This window comes from Anas platyrhynchos, chromosome 5 (assembly GCF_047663525.1).
Source record: "Anas platyrhynchos isolate ZD024472 breed Pekin duck chromosome 5, IASCAAS_PekinDuck_T2T, whole genome shotgun sequence".
Taxonomy (NCBI): domain Eukaryota; kingdom Metazoa; phylum Chordata; class Aves; order Anseriformes; family Anatidae; genus Anas; species Anas platyrhynchos.
This window is the reverse complement of record NC_092591.1, coordinates 25,730,280-25,749,212: the sequence shown is the minus strand read 5'-3', so window position 1 is coordinate 25,749,212 and position 18,933 is coordinate 25,730,280. Positions and strand designations below refer to the sequence as shown.

The following is an 18,933-nucleotide window of genomic DNA, read 5'->3' as shown; positions in this document are numbered from 1 at the left end:
TCTTGTGAAGTATCCAGCGTAGCACACGTTTTCCCCTCATTACATACATGTACAAGTAGATCCTTGTGATGCTGATGGAAATCACATATGTGTGCACTTAGAGGAAAGTATAGATCTATACATTGAAAATTACTTCAGAAAACAAACTGACTTTCTGGACATGGACTTTGCAGAGCTGAGAAGCAGTATATTTCAAGCAATGTTCCCTGCATACCACATAGTAAAGGAAAGAGAAGGCTAGGGAGTGAGGGAGGGCAGAGATCTGGATTTTATAACTACTTTTAATAACAACCATGGAGGATAAAACCTGCAGAGTTTTGAATAGCTTCAAAATCACTTCTCACCTCTGGTTTTGAAATCTCCAGCCCAATTATTTGTTTACTTGATAGTGCTAAAGTCTTATTCTCCATCATTATTTGCTTTCTAGTAAAGAACCAAAAGAGCTGCAATCCAAAGGTAACCACACAACTAAATCACTTCCAGATGATAAGTCACACTCTGATGGTGAAAGCAGACTTTACAGTTTCAGTGTGCCAGGTAATATATGGCAGTCACCCAGTTCCTATTAGGTTTTTGTAACAGTATATACACATACTTTTTTTTTTTTTCATTTTTTTTTTTTTAGTCGGATTAGGGTCAGCTAATAGCACATACATATAATATTTAGCTTGATTTCAATCAGAAAATCTCTCCCTCAAAAGAAAAGAAAATTCTTAAGCATCTATTATCCCCATCACTCAGTACACAAAAATCATATTAGCAATTTGTGACATTAAGTGTCCAGCAGTTCGAATAGCCAGCTTTAGGAGTATGGAGTTTAAATACACTCCCTCTGTGTGCATGTTTGCGATGCCATCCTTGAGTACATGACCACTTCTTGCCTTTCCCACAGGATCACTGCCTCTTCATCGCTGAGGATGGGCAGCATTTATTTATTGAAAAGCCGTTCAGTATTTTCCTTTCTCCATATGTTTAACATGTGTCCTAAAAGCCTATTTGCCACAGATCTTGATCAGAAGAAAGAGTTTTTAATTTAATTTGCAAAGCTTCCCATGGTCTTAATGACTGTAGTCTCTAAGTAGTTCACAAATGTGTATTTATTTTCAGATCTCCCTTATGATTATCATCCCTATTTTACAGCTGGGTAACAGAAGAGCTGAGAGGTGCAGTGATTTGGGGTGCTTTATTTAAGACTCCAGGTTCTAATTTGTCAGGGTACTTACCATTATGTAATTCTTTAGATATTCAGAGCAGAGATCCCATTGAGTTCTGCTGCAGCTGCGAGTGCTCAGCACTTCTCCAGATCAGGCCCTGGAGTCTTAAGCCAGGTATCCACGTAACAGGGAACGTGCAATTAGTCACCATGTGTGCAAAACTTGGTGTAAGAACTTATTATTGGAGTAGAAGAGATTTGTGGCACAGTCAGGCAGGGTTGTATCTAGTTCTTCAGATTAGTATTCAACAGCTTTAAGCAAGATATACCCCGCTGATTTGCCCTAATCAAATGTATTCAAAAAGCCTTATTGAACCTACAGCAAATGGATAGATAGTGTGGGTAGACTATGGCACCTCTTACACAATCCTGAATCATCTTGACAGAACCCAGGGCTGAGCACAGACTGACACAGTTTCTGTGGGAGAAGAGTACCTTTTCCTGCAAATAAAGATGTGTTGCCTATGAATATGTGCAAATGGGGAAAAAGCTACACAGCTTCAGCTCTGGCACTTTCCAACTTCTGAGTGTTTGTTTTGGCAGCTCACAGAGTTCTTTTAACAGAGTGTTTGTAGGTAATTTCCTAGGTTCTTAATGAAGCAAAGTGGAAAAAAAAAAATCTATTATGTGGCATCATATTAACACCTCTATGCCTCACACTAGTGAGGTTAGCTTTTAGCTTCTCCATATGCATTTATCATACCCTCTGAGATGATGGGGCAATTTATAGCAATGCAAAGTTGCCAACTCCTCTGTGGACCAGAGGCCACTTTTGCTGTGGGATGACATCGGAGCAGTGCCCTGACACAGGGGCCTTGTTATCTGGAATGGCTAGGGAAGCGGCTGCAGTCTCTTACAGATGTTTTTCCACACCAAGTCTGTCTTACACACCTCAAACCACACCTGTCCCATTTCTGTTCCTTCTACATCTCTGTATCCTTATTCTCCAGCACTGCTTTCTCTCTCAGACAACTGCCATTCTATTTTCCCAGCCAGTTCCAGTCACCAATCTTCCCTTTTCTCTACCAGCCTCTTACCTGAAAGCATTGGTCTCTCGTGTCTGCATTTCTTGTCACAGTCCCCCTTAGGTCCCCCAGCCTAGCTCTCCACCTCCTGAATGCAGCTGATTATCTTCAGTCTTTTGCCCACGTGCTCAGTTCAAAGCCTTATCCTCATTTCCACATCCAGCTGCTCTCTTCTCACATTTAATACCCAGTCTTCATGTCTCTCTCATTACCCTTTTCTGCTTTAGTCTCCCTGCAGCTACAGAGCCTCCCCATAAATGCTGTAGAAGGAAGCCTTCTATTGGGATAAAACTGCCTTTCATCATCCATGTTTCCCCTCCCTACTCCTGCTACATTTTTTAATTACATCCCTTCAGGAGGGTCCACTTACATTTTTACCATCAAAAATGAAGCATTTCTTTCCCATACGTATATTTTTCTATTTCTGGAGGCAGTCTGTCAGGTTAATGTTACTTTTCTCTGGCTGGATAAATGCTTATACGTGCAGTGTTCTTAATGCCGATGCTGTGCTTCAGTGTCATGTAGCTTTTTAATGGTCTTTCAACAGGGGTTTGAAGGAGAGGACAGAGAGTTGGGGCCACCTCATGGATTTCTTTTTGAGCTACCTCTGACGAGTTCAGAACAGATACGACTGCAAGAGTCTGCCAAGCCAGATACTCCTGGGGGAAAAAAAAAAGAAAAAATAGTAGCAATGGGGGGCAAAAAGGCACACACTGCTGCTACAGGGCTCAACCTTTAAACATGAAGTTTTAAAATTTGTATATGTTAAAAGCTTTATCTTAAGACAAGAAATAAGTAAACAAATATATACACACAGAGACACTGATACAAACACAGACAGCATTCCACTGTCACACATGCATCCTTATAATTCATTTTCATTTTAAATGTGGAGTTTTCACTTGGTTGGTCACTGTTGACAGTAATGGGAGTGTTGCTTGCAATAGGAGTGCCATACTGATTCCCTCAGCGTAGGCAGAATTCGTCTGTTATGTTTGGAAGGGTAGAGCTGAACTGATGACAAATATTTTCTTACAGATTTATTAACTGCAAATGTGATTTAAACTGAGGAGAAGAGGGGGGATAGCCCACACTGCCTGATGTCCCATAACTTCTATTCATGCTTTTAAGTTTAGTCCATTATCCCTTGAAGTCAGGGGAAGGTTTGCACTGAACTGAAGAAGAGATTGATCAGGTCTTCTTGTGAGTCCTTCAGTTTGGCCTGTATTGAGTGATGGATGAGGTGAGGTACCGGACATGAGTAAAACTTTCTCTCGCCTGTGTAGTTCTCATATAATAAGAGATAAGCACAGGAAAAGGCTGCAAACATGGTGGCATAATAAGCCTCTGTTTTAAAATGGTATCCTATGTGTGTGGCTCTTACCCTTATAGACATATACATTCATAAATAAAGTCAAATATCAAAAAATATGCTGACTAGTAACAAGGTAATTAGTCAACCAAATGTTCCAGAACTGTCATAAAGAGGAAGAAATAGTGATCTCAAGTTACTTCAGCCTGCCGTCAATATCAGGTTGGAGTGTGAGCATGATGCTAAACTATTTCATATGCTCTACACATGAAAATGGAGAAGGAAAGTGATGAGCTCTTTATATGCCTCTTTCCAAATAAATTTGGAGAAGAGCTTAGGAGGTTAAGCAGGTCCCAGGTGGTTTCTGCTGCTGAAATAGCCTATTGATGCTTTATTTTTCCCTTTAGATTTTCCACTACATTAAACATTTTAAACTACCAAATATTTCTTTTTAAAGGGGAATGGAATGAAAAGATGTCTTACATGATTTATTACAAATTCAGAGGGAAATACTCCCCTTGTAAATAGCTCTAAAAAAATCGCATCATCAATTTAAATGTTGACATGTTCAATATTAAAAGGTCATATTGTACTGAAGTTTCCCATTCAAATGAGCTAATTTCAGTGGGAACTGAAAGGAGTAGGGGCTTGTGCTTTCTAGCAGTTGATCTATCTCTGGGTTTAATTCTGTGATTTTCAGTGCAATTGGCAATTATTTTTTCTGGGTCAAATTGGTTTACCCCATATTGCCTCTGCAAGTTCTTGTGCCACAGCCAGTGTTTCACCAAGTTTCCTCAAGGACACCATACAGGTACCTGGGACTGAAACCTCTGAAAATCCCTATTGGTGCCTCAGGGACACACAGATGTCATGGTATCCAGGGGGACAGGATCAAGAGTGCCCCTGGAGGGGCCTTACCCCGTCCTTACTTTGGTCTCAGCACATGCTTTTCCCATTCCAGCTTTGTGCTTGGGCTCAGCTTGGAGGTTTAACTTTGCCACATGCAAGCAGGTTCCGAGAACAAAGCCAACTGAAATCATGTCATCAGCTGTGTCCAGTCTGGAGGTGTCCACAGCGCTGACCCTCCAAATGACCTTCACCTTTCCAGCCTAGCCTTCTCCCACCAGCCCATGTAAAAAACAAATTCTTGTGCTTCCAGAGGTGACCGCCTCTGTACCAGAGCCAGCTCAGCCACTGGGGAAAAGCAGCATGCATTCCCCAAGCCAAAGGATTCCCGGGTGTTCAACAGTTAAAGCATCAAAACCTGTAGAGTACCTCTTATCACGAGCATGGACTAGATTTCCACTGAAAAAATAACACTGTTTTGATTGTTTTATGTTTTGTTTATATATTTTTGATTTTAAAGTTCATGTTTATTCAGGGATTTTTTTGCCATTAAACTCAGTGTTCTGGAAAGAAATTACTTCATTTAGAGAAAATATTCAGCCCCTTTTCTGTCTTTCTGCTTCTATTCAATATGAAAAGGATATTGTAAGTGCATATTCAGCTGAATATGCGGTTTGGCAGCGAGCGGCTATTCAGCTGCCCTGCTTCTACCTCTGAGTTTATTCAGGTCATAAAAGAGACATATAAGCATTTGACTTAAGATTTATAGTTACATTAAATGTATCAGAAGCTTTTTGTACTTAATATAAAACACACTCTAGCAGCTCAGCATCGCTTTATTCCACAATACAGTCAATATTAGACATGTTGCCTCCTGTAATTACTTACATTAATAGCCTGAGGAATAATGGAAAGTGAGTTAAATGTCAGTGTGGTAGATGTAAATAAGACTTTTCAGTACATATAATTTTGAAATATTGCATGTCATGAAATTTGTACTTAATATTTCTCTATTTAGTAATTAAGCAATAACCCAACAAAACAAAGGACATCCTCACATAAACACAGCATGGGTCAGACTTTGCTATAAATTCAATAAAGAGCTTGCCTTAGGAATTTAATTTAAATTCCATGGAAGATTCAACCCAGCCCTGACTGAGTGGGAAGGTGAGGTTATGGACCTTTACTCCTGCACCCCAGAAGTAGGCATGCAGCTTTACTCACCTCTGGGGCATGCATCAGTCCAGAACTGGAGGCTGATCCATAACCATCTTCTCCACAAGCCCACAGGGACCTCTGAGCTTCCTGAAGGAACACGGCAATGACAGGAACCCTGGGCAGCTCCCAAAGGGAGTCTGACTCATTACTCACTCCTTTTCTTCTCCTGTGTTTTCCAACCTGGACTGGGGTGGCTCTGTGCCATTCTCAGTCCTTTAACGGTTGTGCTCTCCCTAGGGATGAACAACTGCAGAAATCAAATAATGTCCTGCTCCTACTCCTGATTCCTCAACGTCTTTATTGCCTACTACTTCTCCTGCAGTTTAAGTGCAAGGCAGAATCATATCTGTTGTGATTATTGTTGTACAAAACTTACAGGAAGATATAGTTTTATTTTATTTTATTTATTTATTTATTTTAACAAAATACTACAGCCCTACATAAAGTGTGTGTGGATGTGGTAATTATAGCTACTGACCTCTTGGTGGCAGAATGAAGTCTATAATTATAAATAACGTACTGAGAAATCAAAGGATCACAGTAACTTGAGTTAAATTTGCCTTCTGATCTATTTGAAAAGTCTTCATTAAAAAGATAAATAGCAAAAAAGCTGCCCTGGAACTAGATCTGGTGTACAGTAATTGCAAACAGCTCTGAGCATTACATACGGTATGGCTCCTCCTAGTGAAACCCTGCACAAACAGTTGATGACTAATTTTCTTCCCTTACAGTACTTCCGTCATGTCTTGACCTGTAGTTGCCTAAAAAAATAAATAAAATAAATAAATAAAAATTTGTACTTTTGCTTCATAAACAAACTTCTGCTTTCAGATGTGTCTGCTTGGCTGCTGCTGGCTTCTGTGTCTCCTTTACAAGTATATGTTTGTCAGTCACCATTCAGGCCATTATAAATCAAAGAACTGACTCAAGGAACTCCAGAGTGAAAGCATAAGCTGATAGAGTTTGAGTTAAACAAGACAATTGTCATCTGCTATAGAGTATAAAGCTACTTTCGTACCTTCTGGTAGCTTCTACTCTCTCTGGAAAGCAGAGCAGGTAAACCATAAGGCAGTACTTGTCCCTATGACTCCTAAAATAGTGCACTTGGCAGTTGTACTGAGAAAATAAATATTTTGTCTAAGCTATTTCATCTGTTTATCATTATATTTCATTGATATTTCATTCAGTTATCAAATATGATTTTGTGTAGCTAGCTTAACCAATTTTGTTCTAATGATAATTTAGTCAAAAATAAGTGCTGGCAGCAAAACTAAAAATAAAGCCACAGGGAGACAATAATCCTCATAGCTAGTCAAATTAAATGTGGAAATGACCAAGCAAAGAGTTTGATAAAATTGTGAAGAATTCATAACTTGCTACAGCTTTCTGGTGGGAAATTCTGAAAGTTTGGGTTCGTTACAGGAGATTGAGAAAAGTTTCACATTTCAAAGAAGGTGATTAAAATAAACTTTAAAATATTCCCCTGATATCTGTAGGAGCCATTGACAAACAGAATTTATTTCTAGCAAAATAAATAAATCCCCAAAGCAAAACAAAAATACAGCTAATCTATTTGTTTGCCAACTGAAGGGCCTGTCCAGCCCAGGCTAAAATAGAATTTAAGTGAGTGAGTTAAAGGCAGTCTGCGGCAGAGCTAGTGCAACATGGGTGTACAAAGTAACTTGCACATCTTTTACAAATTCAGGCCTTTTCCATGTTCTGTATTTAGCTGCCTCTGTTAACTCTTCCACACAACATGGAAAAGGAGTTGTTCAGGATTGAGAGCTGGTGCAGTTCAGAAATATATATACATATGTAAATAAATAAATAAATAAGAATTGGTCAGGATTCCTTGCACAGTAGAGATTGCTTACAGTAAAAACTTACTTTTGTCCTGAAGCAAGAATAAGCCTCCGTCTAGATCACCAGACATGAAGTTATGGAACTGAAGCAATGAGGAGGCAAAGTAAAAGAATTTTTCCCTTGCTTCTCTGCACGTCTTCTTTCAGGCTGTTTAAAGAAATCAAGGATATTAATTAATTCAGTCTGTGGCCAGTTCTCTTCTGTATCCTAAATCTGACAGCATATCTTTCCACAATTACTAAACTGGAGGCTGCCAATGGCTGCAGAAAAATGGACTGTAATCACAGCCCTCATACAGCAGGAGTAAAAAGCTGTGACAGTCCTGCTGAGCAGGAAAAATCACTACTGGTGCAGAGATCAGGATCATACAAGTTGGCTCTTTTATTAATCTTTTAGGAACAGATCCTGAAATAATGAATAAATTAAAATCTGAGTTACATTTGAGTGGTGGGTGAGATTTGGACCTTGAAAACTCCCCCACATGCTTGTTTGACTCTTAAGTTAGGGTCTTGCCACTGCGATCCCATTGCATTACCTGTGACGGATGCAAAGCTGCGACTGATGAGCAGTTATTCTTCCCTTACAATTAGATAGGAATCTATTATGGAAATCTAACTGGCTATTTCTAGACTTTCCTGAAATGATTCTCTAAACACAGCTGCCTTACAGTCATGGTAAACATTCTTCACAAAGGCCAGTTTGCTCTGCAGGCCCCAAGGAATGTGACAGCTTGATACCTGGATAAGCCTGGGCTCAGTTTCTGTTTCTACAGAAAAGCTGGGGTCTCTAGTGGATGTTGGTAAACAAACCCCGGAGCCATTGCTTGATGTGGCTCATAAGCTGTTACTCAGCACCTTGTAATATGGACCTGGATGTGACCAAAATGACAGGCAGTTAAAAAACAACAACAACAACAACAACAAAAAAACTGTTTCAAAAATACTTGAGATGAATAATAGCACACAGTGAGCTGCTCCTGAGCTATGCCTAGCTATTTGGCTGTTACACATGTCCTGGCTCCACCGCCCAGGAAACAGCAGCTGCAGCTTGTAATGGGCACAAGGCCTCTTCCCCAGTGTCCCCATAGAGCTTTTATAGCCTCTTACAGGGTGGAGGGAGGGAGACCGAGCCAACACCTGTAAGCCGCTCCTGCTGTCACATACAGAAGGCAAAGACATTTTAATTTTTGGTGTCTGAAAGCTGAAGCCAGGTAGTAGATTCAGGCTAGAAATGGCATACACAGTCAGTACTGTTAACCACCAAATTTTTTAACCACTAATTTTTTAACCACTGTTAAATAAGTGTATTTAAAGAAGCATGTAGTTGCATAGCAGTCAGTGTCTTCCTAGTCCTTCAGTATCTAGAAATGGTACGCTACAGCTCAAGCTGTGGTCCTGGAGCAAGCACTGCCTGGCAAAGTGCCATGCTCTTTATCAAGGTGGTGAGGAGATGGATCCCTTTGAACTTGCTGCTGCTTTTCTGGGAGCTTCTGTTTGCTTTTGTGATGAGGAGACCATACAGGGAGTGTTGGAAAGGACTTAGGTGAAGAGCTATTATCATTCCTGCTGTAGGACCAATTCCACCTTCGTGACTAAGACTGAACAAGACTTACTGCCAAATAAGACACTACTTACTTTGGTGCATGGTGATGGAATTAAGCCCAGAATAAAAACACCTGGAAATCTGGGCTTGACTGTGCACGTGTTGGGCACCGTGTGGGAAATGCCAGGCGTGCCAGTGCCAGGCAGCCTCCACACCCACTGGCAGCCTGTAGCAAGCTGGGGACAGTGGGGCTCTGCCCACTGCTGGCCACAACGATGGCATGGCAGCAGCAGGAGGGTTTCGGTGCAGCAAGGAGGAGAGAGGCATTTCTCAGCCTTTATGTCACTCCCCGCTGTGTATACAGTTTATCCCTTCATTCCAGGGATGATGATTGTTTGTTCTTTGTGGACAAAGGATTTCTCACTCTCTGCATCCATTTCATTCAACAGTGACAACTTTCAGCCGGTGGAAGCCTTCCCCAGCACATGACTTCAGTGACCTTAACACACCAGTTTTCTGAGAGGACGTCCACCTTCCATGCACTATGATCACCTAGAAGAGACTGTTTCTTCATAGATTATTGGGAAGATTTTCAGGTGTGTCCTCAAAGGCAGACAAACATAATGACCTGAAAAAAGAGGGCAAGAAATCAGATGAGATTTCTTAGCTGCTTTGAGAGCAGTCAGCTAAGCAGATCTTCGGAAGGGCTATGGGTCTTCCTTAGTGTTGAAGCATAAAGTTAAAACTGTAATCCTGGGACTGGCAGAGGGGACGGTAGAAAAAGAGAAGCCAGCTCTCAGTGAGAGATATGCTGTTACTTTTGAAGCATATTAATCTTGTATCCTGTGGTCTTGCTTTACAGCAAATAGGGCAATCATCATCACCACCATTAATACGGGATGCACTTTCTTTCAGGCAGATGCCACCATGGGCTGGATTAGTGACAATGCCTGAATCTGTCGTTTTTTGCGGTTTACTAATAATTTTTAAAACTACATGATTGACTCTGATATATGGGGGAGTGTTAGACATAAACACTGCACTGAGCCCAGGATTGCCTTCACACTGCGAGCAGAGATGTGGGAAGAGAGAGAGAGAGATAAACCCTTGGTATATGAATCCTCTCTGAATTACAGCGCCTGCAGCCCTGTCAGGGCCTAACAGAATGTGAACCATGCCCTAGTCTCTGAGTCTGCAATGTCCCATCCCAAACGCTGCAGATGAGTTTAATCACAGAGAGGCCTGGAGCGCTTTCCACATTGGAAACAACCAGTCTCTGTGACTGAAACGAAAGTGGAAAATTCCCAGCACAGTTAAGCTCAGAGACCTTCCTCCACCCCAACCGCCCAGAAAGCAAGGGTTATTCTAACCACACATCTGGGCCACCACACTTAGAGCAACTTCGGGGAGGCTGCCGAGCTGCTTCGCTGTTGTATAAGAGAAGCCACGCTTTAAGAGAATGGCTAGCAGGCAGAAGGGGAAGCCCGACAGCTGTGTCTGCAGGAGCAATGAGGACCAAGCCATGCCGCAGTCCCTGCTAAAGCCTTGTTGGAGGGGTCAAAGGTGCCGGCACAGCAGCTTCAGTGGTGCAGAAGCACACAGCATGCGACCACATGCACAGAGCAGTGCACACTAAACACACGTACTCACAGATATGCACCAGGGCAGTCTGAGCCCCCTACCCCTGTCCCATACACCCCTACACACGCACACACACTGCCCTGTGCACCTTCTGCTCCCCAGGAGAGCAGTCTCCCAGGAAGGAGAGCAGTCTCTTTGGCCCAGTTGTGCCTTGCAAAGCAGGGGGAGACCTCTTACTATTATTTTTAAATCACTTTGTGAAAATAGAGGATTTGAGGTTTGCAGTTTGGCTGTAATTCAATGCCGGGACAGGCACCTTTCATTACCTGCCTGTTTCCTTCACCCCTGGAGGTGCTTTCCCAGGGCCAGAGAGCAAATACCTACCACAGCTGGGGGGCAGATCTGCCCTCCGGGATGGCCAGGGTCTCCCACGACACCAGGATCCCACCCTGAGGCCCTCGGAACTTCCCAATATCAGCCCCACAGCTGGGGCATTTCGCTCCCAGGGAGATCTCCGGCGAGCAGGATGAGGCGAGTATTGCTCCAAATCGCTTAATCGCTCTTAAGATCAACCTGGCAAGAGAATAAGCTCAGGAACAGATAAATCTCCTCTTCCCTAAGGAACAAAGACGCCGAGAAGCCCCAGCTCTCCTGCCTCCCCTCCCGGCAAATTCAAGCAGCCCCGCAGAGGGAAAGTCGTGGGCAGAGAGCTCATTCTCACGCCGGCTGTTTCACGGGGCTCGTGCGATGCGGACCCCTTTTCCCTGCCGTGCAAAGTGTAGGAATATTGTAGGAACGGCACCGTTCCCCCCCGGGCACCTCCTGCCTCGGCAAACCGGCAGAGCGGGAGCTGCCCCGCCCCGACGGGGAGGGAGGCAGGGAGGCAGCCCCGCGGCCGGGGCCCGGCACCCACCGCCCCTCCAGCCGGGATCTCGGGTCTCTGCGGGGAAAAGGGTTGCTCTCCAGAACAAATGTTTCCCTTTGTCTCTGTCCAAGCCGCCGCTGTGCCTCTCCTCGCCGCCCTTTTCCCATCCAGCTCAAAGATGGGGGGCGAGATGGGTAAAAGAGAGGCAGAAGCGGCTGCATTTGTTGCTTTTGCTTCTGACGCCAAAAGGGCTTTAGAGGTATTACTAGCGGCTTATTTCGGGAGTCCCAAAATACACCGAGAGAAAAATAAACGAGCAAGAACAAACGCGTTGTTTTTAAGCACGCAGTCGGGGAGCACCAGCGCAGAAGCCGGAGGCAAATGTTGCTCTGATTATTCCGGGAAAGGAACCGCCTCCCACTCCCAGAAAACGTCCCGTTTCGTGTAAAACACTACAGCGCTGAAAATAAATATATACATATATATACGCGTACAGAGCACGGCAGGGCAGGCGGCGGCATTTCTCGGCCCCGGGGGCTCTCCCCGCTACCCCCTCCTCCTGCCCCCCGGACTCCCTCCGGCTCCCCTCGGCCCGGCAGCCGCTGCCGAAAGCAGGGCAGAAAGGCTGCGGGCTTGTGCCGCGGCCGGGGACCTTCTCACCCGCCCGCTTTCCTCATTTTCCACCCGGTCGCCTTGGGCTGACATCTGCTGGGTGCCGCCTGCGGGGCTCGGCAGCGGTGCTGTCGGGCAGGAGAGCCCGCGGGGTCCCTTGGTGTCACCTGGGGACACGGGAATGCTCGCCTCCAGCCTCCCCACCCGCAACTGGCCCTTCCGCGCGTATTCGCCAGCGCCCATCCGAGCCGTAATTTCCTTTCCCCGCTGATCTGGGGATCTCACCTGTCCCAAACCTTTCCTGTGGTCCAGCAAGCAAGCACTCGTATGCATATGCATACAGTATACAGCCGTATGTATATACCTAAAGGGGAACAACTTTAATTCGAGTCTGTACAGTCCGGGCAATATAAGCATCAGAATTTTAGCTGGCTGTTAATAAATACGTCTCTGAAAGCCAAGCTAATGTTCATCTTTATTGTCTAAATCCGCACCGCATTTCCAGTGTAATCCTACCTCTTTTGTACCTTTTCTCTGAATAGCATGCTCAGATTTGTTTGTAAATGAGAAAGTGTATTTTTTTATGTGTGTACGAACAGAAATACCGAAGGAAGGTAATAGGTTCAGACGTTTTAAAACATTTATATTGTTGTAGAAACCTTCCACATATTTTTGAGAAAGTTGTAGGCAAGTTAATATAGAAACTTGATCCTGATACTGTTTTGTAACTTCTGTCATGCTGCAGCTCTCCAAATATTAGATAGCTGTTAATTTACAATAATAATATTCTAATAAATCTGGAATGTTGTAACCTATGATGATCTGATTCTTCTAAATGAAATTCCCATTCAGAACCAGACAATTATGTGGACTTGCAGCTGTATTTACCAGGAGAAGTATTTATAATAGAAAAGTGTTTGTTTCCCTTTCTTTTGATAGTCAAAATTTACTTGTGGAGTTTATGGGTTAAAAACAAGATGGTAAAAAGGGCACCTCATTTAAACCCCATGGAAGCACCCGCCTTCATCCTACATTGTGTGCGTACAAAGAATAAACAAACCCTTCGTGCGCTACGAAAATGTAAAGAACAACGGGATGTTGTTCCCTGTTCTTTTCTATACGACATTTCTTCTGTTGCTCCTATTACATATAGGTGGAGGCAGTTTGCACCGAGGTGAAGAGATATTTATGTGGATTCTGGCGTGATATGCAGAGGCTGAGGTTGTTCACAGTACTCGGGATGCTGATAGTACAAGGATAACATTAAATATACATATGCGGTTTATATCAGCGAACGAAAGCAGCTGGATTGATTTTGCTAAATCTCTGAGCAAAGAGTTACGGGCACCGATCAACGAACGTGTGTCGAAGCCGCTCCTCGACTTCACCCTGCCTCTGCCCGGTGACCAGCGGCACGTTTGGTAGCTCAAGGGCCGCTCGGCTCGGCTACGAACTGGTCTTGCACCTGGGTACCGAAGAGATGCTGTAAACCTCCCACTGCACTACAGGCAGCTCCTGACTCGGCCTCCCGTCGAGGGCACCCGTGGTTTGCCTGCCCTGGGGTAAGCACTGGCCTCTGCCACGCAGAGAAGCCCTGCTGCGGGACTGCCGGGCTTTGCGAGCTCCAGCATCCCCAGCAGGGCTTCCTCGTGACCTTCGCAGCAGCTATACTCAGGGGTCTTTCCTGCAAACCTTCCCTTGGAGGCCTCGGCATCACCTTCCTTTCCTTCACGTAGGTCCCTGCAATGACCTAAAACGCTCTGAGGCAAAGTGTCGCGAACGGGGACACTGCAGGTCTCATCCTTGGACAAGAGGGGAAATGCCACGGCAAGCCAGCCAGGCTGCGTGGGCGCAGCAGCCATCGGTCCCGGGGCAGCGGCGAGGACGGGCGGTGAGCAGCAGTCCCCAGGGACAGGGGGCCCTGCCGTCAGGGCTGCGGTGGGAGTCGAGGCCGTTGCACACTGCGCTGGGCTCTCCCGAGGGAGCCTGAGCCCAGATCTGGGTGCTCAGCACGCTGCTGTACGCAGCAAAAATCCCTCTCCTTCCTCCCTCCAATTCCCTCACTTGAAATTAAACCAGGACAGTGCGTGGACTGCAGTTAAAACGATGCGGCTCCTGCCAAAGGCCGGATCCGGCTTTCCAGCCTGGCAGCTGCCACCCGGGATGCTGCGGGGGTCCCTTGCGTCTTGCTGCCCAGCCTCTGGTCCTGCTGCACCCAATCCACCTGAGGGGATCGGGATGTGTGTGTGCAGGGGGGGGGGAGAGGTGGGGGGCAGCTGCGGCTGCTTGCAATGGGTGGCCCCGGGGCTGGAAGGGGGCCCATAGGGGTTCATTTTGGTGGTCCCAGGGGATCGGACAGCAATGCTCGCGGCCCCTGGAAAAGGCTCTTGGAGGCTGCAAAATCACAGCGCCGTGGAGAAAGCCCAAACGGCCTCCGGCCCCGGCTCGTCGCTGTGTTATTATTGCTGCGTTTCGGCAGTAAGCGCACATCGAAGCAGACACGCTCAAAAGCTGATTTCTGCCTCCGTTGATTTAAAGCCCAGGCAGAAAAAAACTCTCCGTGCTGAGCCTTCCCTGCCGCTCCCGGCCAGGTGTGGTGGGAAGAGGTGGGGGCACCCCGAGGGGTGACAACGGCGGGATCCCCCCCAGCGGCCTCGCAAAAAATGCGGCGTCTCCCCCCGCAACCGGGCAAAAGTTGCCGTGTAGGGCAGGGCAGCACCAAAGCCCACGGATCTTTCCTTAAAACAGACTTTCTTCTCCAAAATGTGTGTATTTAAAGCGCTCTTGTTCATTAAACCTTGCGACGCTGGAAATGCGCCGGGTGGGTTTTAGCCTCTCGGTTATTATATTGAGACTGCAGTCCAAAAATATCTTGCAAACGAATTCGAGTGGGGCCGCTGCGAAACGCACCCCCCCCCCCACGGCTGTGCGGCTGCGGGGCCGGCGGCTCCTCGGTGGGACCTGGCCCCGCTCCGCTCCCGTGGGGCTGCAGCCGCGGCGGGCGGCCAAGGCTCCCCTGGCACAGAAGAAGGGGCAGAGGGGGCTCTGGAGAGGGCACCTGGCCGGGTGAAGAGAAGATTTCGATCCCAAACGCGCACACGCAGGGGGGAAGCGGGCAGGGCTCGACCCCGCAGCGGCGCGTAGGCAGCGCTGAGCGTCCCCGCAGAAGGTTTTTAAGCCGGGGAGCCAGGAATTTTGTTTTGCTTTATGAGAAAACAGCAACCGATAGAGAACGCCACGCTCGATTGCGTCTTTGCTATGTCACGTCGCAAATGGCTTATTATTATCCCGTGCATTAATAACGTCGCTGGCCCTTTGGAAAGCGGGGCGATAGGCACGGTGCTGCCCCCATTCTGGGGAGCCGCCGAGCGCAGCTGCAAACCCGGGCAAGGCAGGAGGGGACGGGCAGCTGTGCTTGCTCCCTGCGGCTGCCTGTAGCATTAGTAGTGGTACTAGTACTGGCATTAGCGATTAATTTATTTCTCACAACGAAATGGAAGTCTCCAGGTCGGAACGCTAGAGTTTTCTCCATGCGTTAAAATATTAATATGGCTACAAATGCTCCAGTGTAGGCCAAAAATGTTCGTTTCTTCTAAAAACCTGGCCGCATTTCTTACCCTCTCAGGAAAAACGAACTGTGGGGTTTGTAATTAGGCAATTCAAAAGGAGACGAGGTTTCGGGGAAAAGCGTTAGCCTTTTTCTGTCGGAACTGCCTCCAGCTCAGACTTTGTCCCGGCGCGCACGGGAGCTTTTTGTTGCACCTGGATCAAGTGTCGCGGTCCTTCAGGAGCCGCGGACATCTCTGTCCCTACCCGCATGCAGACCTCGGATCTTCTCAGAGGTATATCCTTCCCGGAGAGAAAGGGCATCAACGATATTTACGGCGGAGATTGCTGTATAAGAATGACGCTGAATAATACGCACATATACGTGCACACATTTTTGGATAAGGGTTTTATGCCCCTGCAGAAGTATGGGAACTAAAAACCCTTAAAGGTAGAGGACCCAGAGAAAAAGGACGCACTTTTAAACTTGATCAGAAAGCAGGGGAGGTTTAAACGAGGGAAAGGACAGGGGGACACCAAGCCCAGGAGGAACTTTCCGCTCCCGCGGAGCCACCTGCGGAGCGCGGTGCGGATCGGTGCTCGCCGCCTCCGGTCCCGGCCGCCCCCCTGGGGCCGCCTCGACGGGACTGCAGCGGAGGGGGAGCGCTGCTCGCAGACGAGGCCTCCTCCGCCGAAGCTGGGAGGGAAGGGATCATTATTTTGCCCCTGGAATTTCTGAGGCATTCGTTATAAATCGTCGGGCGAAGGTAAAGCCCTAAGGTGTGCAGGAGAGCAAGGCAGAGCGGCACTTGGCTTGTAGCTGGCCCTCGTAAAATACAGCCAGCAGATAAACAGGCATTGATTTGGGGCGCTGTGCAGGCGAGCTCGTAAATTCCCCGTGCTGCTAGTGGGTGTGCTGGGCTCCGCTGGAGCGGGCGGGCTGCCGCCCCCGCTGCTCGGCCCCCCCGGCACCGAGCCAGCGACACCCCAAAAAGCTCTTCGGTATAAGCCTTCACTTGCAGCAATTCCCTTTCCCCCACTGCCTTCCACCTGCCGTGGCAGAGAAGAACGTGTGTTTGCACACGTGTGTGTGTTAGCGAGAACTCAAACGAAAGCTACAAAGAAAAACAGCTTTCGGAGTCGGTGTTTCTGCTTTCTTACTCTAAAAAAGCTCGAAAACGCAAGTATTCCTGTAGGTGGCACTGGTACTAGGTGTTGTAGAAGCGAAGGCAGAGATGGAGAAAATTGCCTAGGAATTCCCAATTGGTTCCTATAATTTAATGCAGAACAATAGAGGTATTTTTTTCATTTACTCTAAATTCATGTAACATGTGACAAATGAAAACCCGATTGCTCTATTAGAACAAAATATGCTTTTAAAATCTGGCCCTCTGTAGCTTTATGGCCTGGTACATGAGAATTGTCTATTTCCCTATATGTCATTAAACAAATCCTAGTGCAAAGAGAAATTAACTCAGCACCGCTCATTCAAGTCAAATGTTTACACCAGGAAAGCCCTAATGAGACACTGTCTGGGTTCCAGAGGGGTTGCTAAGAACAAGTGGCGGCAAAGTTATTAAACCTGTCCAAGCTACTAACAGATCATTAATAGCCACCACCACTAGCACCCCCGCGACCCTCCCAACCCCGATCTGAATATTCAAGCAGGGCAGGAAGGCGTAAGGCGGTGGCAGGGGGGATGCCGGGGGGCGGGAGATGCCGGCCGGCTCGGAGGGGCTGGGCAGCGGGGAGGCACCGCGGGGTTTGGAGGGGAAGCTCTGTCCGCGGGACCTCGTTACCCCCGAGTCTTTCCCCGGTTTAGCACCGCTGAGCATTTGTTTCACCTGTTCGTCTCTTTTCAGTGCGGTACAGTACAGTGCAGGAGCCTGCTCCTGCCTTCACACTGAAGGGGACAGACGTGAGACGAGGGGTGTCCATCAGTCCACGTCAACCGGGTCCGTTTGTCCCCTCTGTCCCCTGGGGGAGCCAAACGCGTCGCATCCTCCCGCTGCCAACACCTCCACCCGGGGGCACTCAACGCGGGGCTCCTGCGCTGTCACAGCCCTCGCCAGCTCCTGCCTCAAAGCCCAGGTGTTTCCCAGCTTTGGCATTACACAGGGGGACGGCGGGCAGGGCCTCGGGGGCGAGGGGGGGGGGCTCAGAGTCGCGGCCGGGACGAGCGCAGGAAGCCGCGCAGCGCCGAGCCGCGCGAAGCGCAGCCTGCGCACAAGACCAGCGGAGCCCCGGAAAAACCCCAGGGAAGGCTGCCTCGATTTCTTGTTAGCTTTCGTTTCCCTTCAGACCTGGGGGTCTGACACCGCCGAGGTGACTCCAAGACCTACCTGTGTTTTGCCCACCATTGCTTCATACGACGTGTTTTGTTTGCAACTGATGAAAAATGTTTAAACAAAATTTCATCCGATTACATTGCCATTCTCCGACCTGTTCCCGACGTCAAACCAGTTTCTTAAAACTGCAATCACTCACACGCGGCACTGTCCTGCCGCCCTCCAAGCCTGTTTGAGGACAGGACAAAATCCCAAATTATTTCCTGGGTGTGTTGGAGTTGGTGCACGGATTTCTGAGCACGCCTGAATATTTTATTGATTGACTTAATGTAAAAAAATATCCCGTCCGGGATTCGCATGTCCGTCCGTACCTTGATGCAGCCATGTGAACTCAGAAGCACAAGCGTGTTTTGTAGCGAGATAAAAGAAGGCAGCGGGCAGCAGTAACAGGAGAGAGGCGATGTCTGCCAACGAAAGATCGGCAACATGTGGCCCAACCACATTCCCACCCAACAGTTTTCCCCCGGACAGCGCAGAACAAGTGGAAAGCCAGGCCCACCCCTGCAGAAGGGGAGCAGCCGGGGGTCGCTAAAGGGCTCGGGGCTGCGGGGGGGCGGCGGTGCCTGGATTCATTCTCCGGGCGGCTTCCCCAGCCAGCATCCACCAGGGACGTTTTGGAAGCGCTTTTGTCCCAGTTTACGGAGGACAGGCACCTGAGAGCCGCTCGGTAGACGGCGAGGACGGAGGGGGCGCGGGCGGGGGTCACCGAGCCCCCCGCGCCCCCTTCTGTGGGGGTGCTGAGCTGCCACCCGCGCAAAATGAGAGTGATGCCTACAGATCCTGCGGGGTTTTGTTCTCCCGCGTGGAGGAATGGCTCCGTGCAAAACGCACGTCCCGTGGCTCTTGCCTCTTTCTACACCACGCAGCACCTTCGCTGCGGGATGGGTCAGCTCCGGCGGGGAGGCACAGCTCTCTCCTCCCCTTCTCCCTGGGGCTTGTGATGGTCTCTGGAGGCTTTGCTG

General features: G+C 47.6%; 1 long non-coding RNA gene across 1 annotated transcript; it reads right to left on the bottom strand.

The window, feature by feature from the left end:
• Positions 1 to 663: 663 nt before the first annotated feature.
• LOC106015425 (uncharacterized) lies at positions 664 to 8,554 on the bottom strand. The gene is made up of 5 exons (XR_002399720.4): positions 8,013 to 8,554; positions 7,502 to 7,624; positions 6,283 to 6,375; positions 5,621 to 5,847; positions 664 to 2,897 (listed from the first exon to the last, which is right to left on the bottom strand). It is a non-coding gene; the product is annotated as an uncharacterized lncRNA (long non-coding RNA).
• Positions 8,555 to 18,933: the final 10,379 nt, after the last annotated feature.